The sequence below is a fragment of the Arachis duranensis genome, chromosome 6 (genome assembly GCF_000817695.3).
Source record: "Arachis duranensis cultivar V14167 chromosome 6, aradu.V14167.gnm2.J7QH, whole genome shotgun sequence".
Classification (NCBI taxonomy): Eukaryota; Viridiplantae; Streptophyta; class Magnoliopsida; order Fabales; family Fabaceae; genus Arachis; species Arachis duranensis.
Window position 1 is genome coordinate 31,131,597 of NC_029777.3, and position 7,151 is coordinate 31,138,747.

The 7,151-nt window shown below is 36.8% G+C and overlaps 1 non-coding gene across 1 annotated transcript; it reads right to left on the minus strand.

Annotated features, from left to right (window-relative positions):
* Positions 1-6,101: 6,101 nt before the first annotated feature.
* Positions 6,102-6,205, minus strand: LOC127740284 (small nucleolar RNA R71). Its single transcript, XR_008000963.1, has one exon. It is a non-coding gene; the product is annotated as a small nucleolar RNA R71 (small nucleolar RNA).
* Positions 6,206-7,151: the final 946 nt, after the last annotated feature.

Genomic DNA, 7,151 nt, shown 5'->3' on the forward strand with positions numbered 1-7,151 from the left:
AGCTTGCCATGGAAAGGAGTAAGAAGGATTGGATGAAGGCAGTAGGAAAGCAGAGAGACGGAAGGGAAGGCATCTTCATGCGCTTATCTGAAGTTCCTACCAATGAATTACATAAGTATCTCTATCTTTACCTTTATGTTATTTTCGTTCATCACCATTACCATTTGAGTTTGCCTGACTAAGATTTACAAGATGACCATAGCTTGCTTCAACACTAACAATCTCCGTGGGATCGACCCTTACTCACGTAAGGTTTATTACTTGGACGACCCAGTGCACTTGCTGGTTAGTTGTGCGAAGTTGTGTAATGCCATGGTATTGAGCTACCACGTTTTTGGAGCCATTACCGGGGATTATGAGAGTTGTGAAAAAGTATTGTTCACAATTTCGCGCACCAGTGGCAGGTTGTACCTCAATGATCCCCAGCTTCTCCATTACAGAGAATGGCATAAGATTTATCCCTGACCCCTGGTCACACAGAGCCTTCTTAAAGGTCATGGTGCCTATGGTGCAGGGTATTGAGAATTTACCAGGATCTTGTCTCTTTTGAGGTAAAGTTTGCTGAACCCATGTATCTAGTTCACTAATGAGCAAGGGAGGTTCACCTTCCCAAGTCTCATTACCAAACAACTTGGCATTCAACTTCATGATAGCTCCTAGATATTGAGCAACTTGCTCTCCAGCTACATCTTCATCCTCTTCAGAGGAAGAATAGTCTTCAGAGCTCATGAATGGCAGAAAGAGGTTTAATGGGATCTCTATGGTCTCTATATGACCTTCAGATTCCTTTAGGTCCTCAATAATGAACTCTTTCTTGTCTGGGAGACGTCCCATGAGGACTTCCTCATTGGGATTCACGTCCTCCCCTTCCTCTCTAGGTTCGGCCATGTTGATTATGTCAATGGCCTTGCACTCTTTTTTTGGATTCTCTTTAGTATTGCTTGGGAGAGTACTAGGAGGAGTTTCAGTGATTTTCTTACTCAGCTGGCCCACTTGTGCCTCCAAATTTCTAATGGAGGACCCTGTTTCACTCATGAAAATTAAAGTGGCCTTAGGCAGATCAAAGACTATGTTTGCTAAGCTAGAGGTGCTCTGCTCAGAATTTTCTGTCTGTTGCTGAGAAGATGATGGAAAAGGCTTGCTATTGCTGAGCCTATTTCTTCCACCATTATTAAAGCCTTGTTGAGGCTTTTGTTAATCCTTCCATGAGAAATTTGGATGATTTCTCCATGATGAATTATAGGTGTTTCCATAAGGTTCACCCATGTAATTTACCTCTGCCATTGCATGGTTCTCAGGATCATAGGCTTCTTCTTCAGAAGATGCCTCTTTAGTACTGTTGGATGCATTTTGCCATCCATTCAGACTTTGAGAAATCATGTTGACTTGCTGAGTCAACCTTTTATTCTGAGCCAATATGGCATTCAGAGCATCAATTTCAAGAACTCCCTTCCTCAGAGGTGTCCCATTACTCACAGAATTCCTCTCAGAAGTGTACATGAACTGGTTATTTGCAACCATGTCAATGAGTTCTTGAGCTTCTACAGGCGTTTTCTTTAGGTGAATGGATCCACCTGCAGAATGGTCCAGTGACATCTTGGAAAACTCAGATAGACCATAATAGAATATATCCAAAATGGTCCACTCTGAAAGCATGTCAGAAGGACACCTTTTGGTCATCTGCTTGTATCTTTCCCAAGCTTCATAGAAGGATTCACCATCTTTTTCTTTGAAGGTCTGAACATCCACTCTAAGCTTGCTCAGCTTTGAGGAGGAAAGAACTTAGCCAAAAAGGCCGCGACCAGCTTATCCCATGAGTCTAGGCTATCTTTAGGTTATGAATCCAACCATGTTCTAGCTCTGTCTCTTACAGCAAAAGGGAAAAGCATGAGCCTGTAGACTTCAAGATCTACTCCATTAGTCTTAACAGTCTCACAGATCTGCAAGAACTCAGTTAAAAACTGGTAGGGATCTTCTGATAGAAGTCCATGGAACTTGCAGTTCTGTTGCATTAGAGCAACTAGTTAAGGTTTCAGCTCAAAATTGTTTGCTCCAATGGCAGGGATTGAGATGCTTCTTCCATCAAACTTGGAAGTAGGTGTAGTATAATCACCAAGCATCCTCCTTGCATTATTATTTTCGGCTGCCATCTCCTATTCTTTTTAGAAAATTTCTGTAAGGTTGTCTCTGGATTGTTGTAATTTATCTTCTCTTAGTTTCCTCTTCAAAGTCCTTTCAGGTTTAGGATCTGCTTCAACAAGAATGTTCTTGTTCTTGCTCCTGCTCATATGATGAGCGGATAATTTATACACTTTTTGGCATTGTTTTTAGGTAGTTTTTAGTATGATCTAGTTACTTTTAGGGATGTTTTCAATAGTTTTTATGCTAAATTCACATTTCTGGACTTTACTATGAGTTTGTGTCTTTTTCTGTAATTTTAGGTATTTTCTGGCTGAAATTGAGGGACCTGAGCAAAACTCTAATAGGAGGCTGACAAAGGACTGCTGATGTTGTTAGAATCTGACCTCCCTGAACTCAAAATGGATTTTCTGGAGCTACAAAACTTCAAATTGAGCGCTCTCAACAGCGTTGGAAAGTAGACATCCAGAGCTTTCCAGAAATATATAATAGTCCATACTTAATTCGTAATTAGATGACGTAAACGGGAGCTCAACGCCAGTTCCATGCTGCATCCTGGAGTCAAACGCCAGAAACACGTCACGAACCAGAGTTGAATGCCCAAAACACGTTACAACTTGGCGTTCAACTCCAAGATAAGCCTCAGCTCGTGTAAAGATCAAGCTCAGCCCAAGAACACACCAAGTGGGCCCCAAAAGTGGATTTCTGCATCAAATTACTTACTTTTGTAAACCCTAGTAGCTAGTCTAGTATAAATAGGACGTTTCACTATTGTATTAGTCATCTTTGGTCTCAGTTTTATTTTATTATTCATCTTAAGAGACTAGTAATCACGTTTTGGAGGCTGGCCTCTCGGCCATGCCTGAACCTTCATCACTTATGTATTTTCAACGGTGAAGTTTCTACACACCATAGATTAAGGGTGTGGAGCTCTGCTGTACCTCAAATGCAATTACTACTATTTTCTATTCAATTCCGCTTGTTCTTATTCTAAGATATTCGTTACACTTCAACATGATGAATGTGATGATCCGTGACACTCATCATCATTCTCACCTATGAACGCGTGACTGACACCCACTTCCGTTCTACCTTAGACCGGGCGCATATCTCTTGGATTCCTTAATCAGAATCTTCGTGGTATAAGCTAGAATTGATGGCAGCATTCATGGGAATCCGGAAAGTCTAACCTTGTCTGTAGTATTCTGAGTAGGATTCTAGGATTGAATGACTGTGACGAGCTTCAAACTCGTGATTGCTGGGCATGATGACAAACGCAAAAGAATCAAGGGATTCTATTCCAACATGATCGAGAACCGACAGATGATTAGCCATGCTGTGACAGAGCATTTGGACCTTTTTCACTGAGAGGATGGGATGTAGCCATTGACAACGGTGATGCCCTACATACAGCTTGCCATAGAAAAGGAGTGACAAAGATTGGATGAAAGGAGTAGGAAAGCAAAGATTCAGAAAGAACACAGCATCTCCATACACCTATCTGAAATTCCCACTAATGAATTTACATAAGTATTTCTATCCTTTATTATTTAATTAAGTATCTTTTTATATTTTCTGAAAACAACTATCAATTTGAATCCGCCTGACTGGGATTTACAAGGTGACATAGCTTGCTTCATACCAACAATTTCTGTGGGATCGACCGTTACTCACGTAAGGTATTACTTGGACGACCCAGTACACTTGCTGGTTAGTTGTGCGGAGTTGTGACAAAGTGTGATTCATGTTTAAGAGCACCAAGTCTTTGGAGCCATTGTTGATGATCACAATTTCGTCCACCAAGTTTTTGGCGCCGTTGCCGGGGATTGTTAAAGTTTGGACAACTGACGGTTCATCTTGTTGCTCAGATCAGGTAATTTTCTTTTTGTTTTAATTTCAAAAATTTTTCAAAAAAGTCTTTCAAAATTTTTTTCTCTTTTTCATTTTCCTAAAGAATATTTTCGAAAAAAAAAATTAATAAAATAAAATACACAAAAAAATTATAAAATCATAAAAATAAAAAATATTTTGTGTTTCTTGTTTGAGTCTTGAGTCAATTTTTAAGTTTGGTGTCAATTGCATGCTTTAAAAATTCTATCTTGCATTTTTCGAAAATTCATGCACTCATGGTGTTCTTCATGATCTTCAAGTTGTTCTTGGTAAATCTTCTTGTTTGATCTTGATGTTTTCTTGTTTTGTGTCTTTTATTGTTTTTCATATGCATTTTTGCATTCATAGTATCCATGCATTAAAGAATTCTAAGTTTGGTGTCTTGCATTTTTTCTTTGCATCAAAAATTTTTAAAAAATATGTTCTTGATGTTCATCATGATCTTCAAAGTGTTCTTGGTGTTCATCTTGATATTCATAGTGTTCTTGCATGCATCATGAGTTTTGATTCATAATTTTCATGTTGTGAGTCATTTTTGTTGTTTTTCTCTCTCATCATTAAAAATTCAAAAATAAAAAAATATCTTTTCCTTTTTTTCTCATAATTTTCAAAAATTTGAGTTGACTTAGTCAAAAATTTTTAAAATTAGTTGTTTCTTACAAGTCAAGTCAAATTTTCAATTTTAAAAATCCTATCTTTTCAAAACTTTTTCAAAAATAAATCTTTTTCATTTTTATCTTATTACTTTCGAAAATTTTAAAATTATTTTCAAAATCTTTTTCTTAATTTTATTTCAAATTTTTGAAACTACATTAACAATTAATGTGATTGATTCAAAAATTTGAAGTTTGTTACTTTCTTGTTAAGAAAGGTTCATTCTTTAAATTCTAGAATCATATCTTTTAGTTTATTATTAGTTAAGTAATTAATTTTAATTTTAAAAATTTAATCTTTTTTCAAAATATCTTTTTCTTAAAAATCATATCTTTTTTTCATATCTTTTATATCATATCTTTTTCAAAATTTTATCTTTTTCAAAAAAAAAAATTTGATTTCAAAATATCTTATCTTATCTTCTTATTTTCTTATCTTTTCAAATTTGATTTTCAAATCTTTTTCAACTAACTATTTGACTTTTTGTTTGTTTCTTATCTTTTTCAAAGCCACCTAACTACTTTTCTCTCTCTAATTTTCGAAAATATCTCTCTCTTTTTCAAAAATTCTTTTTTTAATTAATTAATTGTTTTAAATTTTAATTTTTAATTTTATTTCTTATCTTTAATTTCGAAAATTATTTAACTCCTTTTCAAAATTTAATTTCAAAAATTTCTCCCTCTCTCATCTTTTCCTATTTATTTATTCATTTACTAACACCTCTCTTCACCTTTCTTCATCTCAAATCACTGCCTCTATCCTTACCCTTGTGTTTGGATTCTCCTTTCTTTATTCCCTTTCTTCTTCTACTAATAATAAGGAACCTCTTTACTGTGACATAGAGGATTCCTCCTCTTTTTTTTTGTTCTCTTCTATTTCATATGAGCAGGAACAAGGAAAAAGGCATTCTTGTTGAAGCTGATCCAAAACCTGAAAGGACTCTGGAGAGGAAACTAAGAGAAGCTAAATTACAACAATCCAGAGACAACCTTGCTGAAATTTTCGAACAAGAAAAGGAGATGGCAGCCGAACCCAACAACAATAATGCAAGGAGGATGCTTGGTGATTACACTACACCTACTTCCAAGTTTGATGGAAGAAGCATCTCAATTCCTGCCATTGGAGCCAACAATTTTGAGCTAAAACCTCAATTAGTTGCTCTAATGCAACAGAACTGCAAGTTTCATGGACTTCCATCAGAAGATCCCTACCAGTTCTTAACTGAGTTCTTGCAGATCTGTGAGACTGTTAAGACTAATGGAGTAGATCCTGAAGTCTACAAGCTCATGCTTTTCCCTTTTGCTGTAAGAGACAGAGCTAGAGCATGGTTGGACTCTTAACCTAAAGATAGCCTAGACTCTTGGGATAAGTTGGTCATGGCCTTCTTGGCTAAGTTCTTTACTCCTCAAAAGCTGAGCAAGCTTAGAGTGGATGTTCAAACCTTCAAACAAAAAGATGGTGAATCCCTCTATGAAGCTTGGGAAAGATACAAGCAGATGACCAAAAGATGTCCTTCTGACATGTTTTCAGAATGGACCATGATAGATATATTCTATTATGGTCTATCTGAGTTCTCTAAAATGTCATTGGACCATTCTGCAGGTGGATCCACTCACCTAAAGAAAATGCCTGCAGAAGCTCAAGAACTTATTGACATGGTTACAAATAACCAGTTCATGTACACTTCTGAGAGGAATTCCATGAATAATGGGACGCCTCAAAGGAAGGGAGTTCTTAAAATTGATGCTCTGAATGCCATATTGGCTCAGAACAAAATGTTGACTCATCAAGTCAACATGATTTCTCAAAGTCTGAATGGATGGCAAAATGCATCCAACAGCACTAAAGAGGCATCTTTTGAAGAAGAAGCTTATAATCCTGAAAACCCTGCAATGGCAGAGGTAAATTATATGGGTGAACCTTATGGGAACACCTATAATTCATCATGGAGAAATCATCCAAATTTCTCATGGAAGGATCAACAAAAGCCTCAACAAGGCTTTAATAATGGTGGAAGAAATAGGCTCAGCAATATCAAGCCTTATCCATCATCTTCTCAGCAACAGACAGAGAATTATGAACAGAATACCTCTAACTTAGCAAATTTAGTTTCTGATTTGTCTAAGGCCACTTTAAATTTCATGAATGAAACAAGGTCCTCCATTAGAAATCTGGAGGTACAAGTGGGCCATCTGAGTAAGAAAATCACTGAAATCCCTCCTAGTACTCTCCCAAGTAATACTGAAGAAAATCCAAAGAGAGAGTGCAAGGCCATTGATATACTCAACATGGCCGAATGCAAGAAAGGGGGAGAGGATGCGAATCCTAATGAGGAAGATCTCATGGGACGTCTCTCAAGCAGGAAGGAGTTCCCTATTGAGGATCCAAAGGAATCTGAGGCTCATATAGAGACCATAGAGATTTCATTAAATCTCCTTCTGCCATTCATGAGCTCTGAAGATTATTTT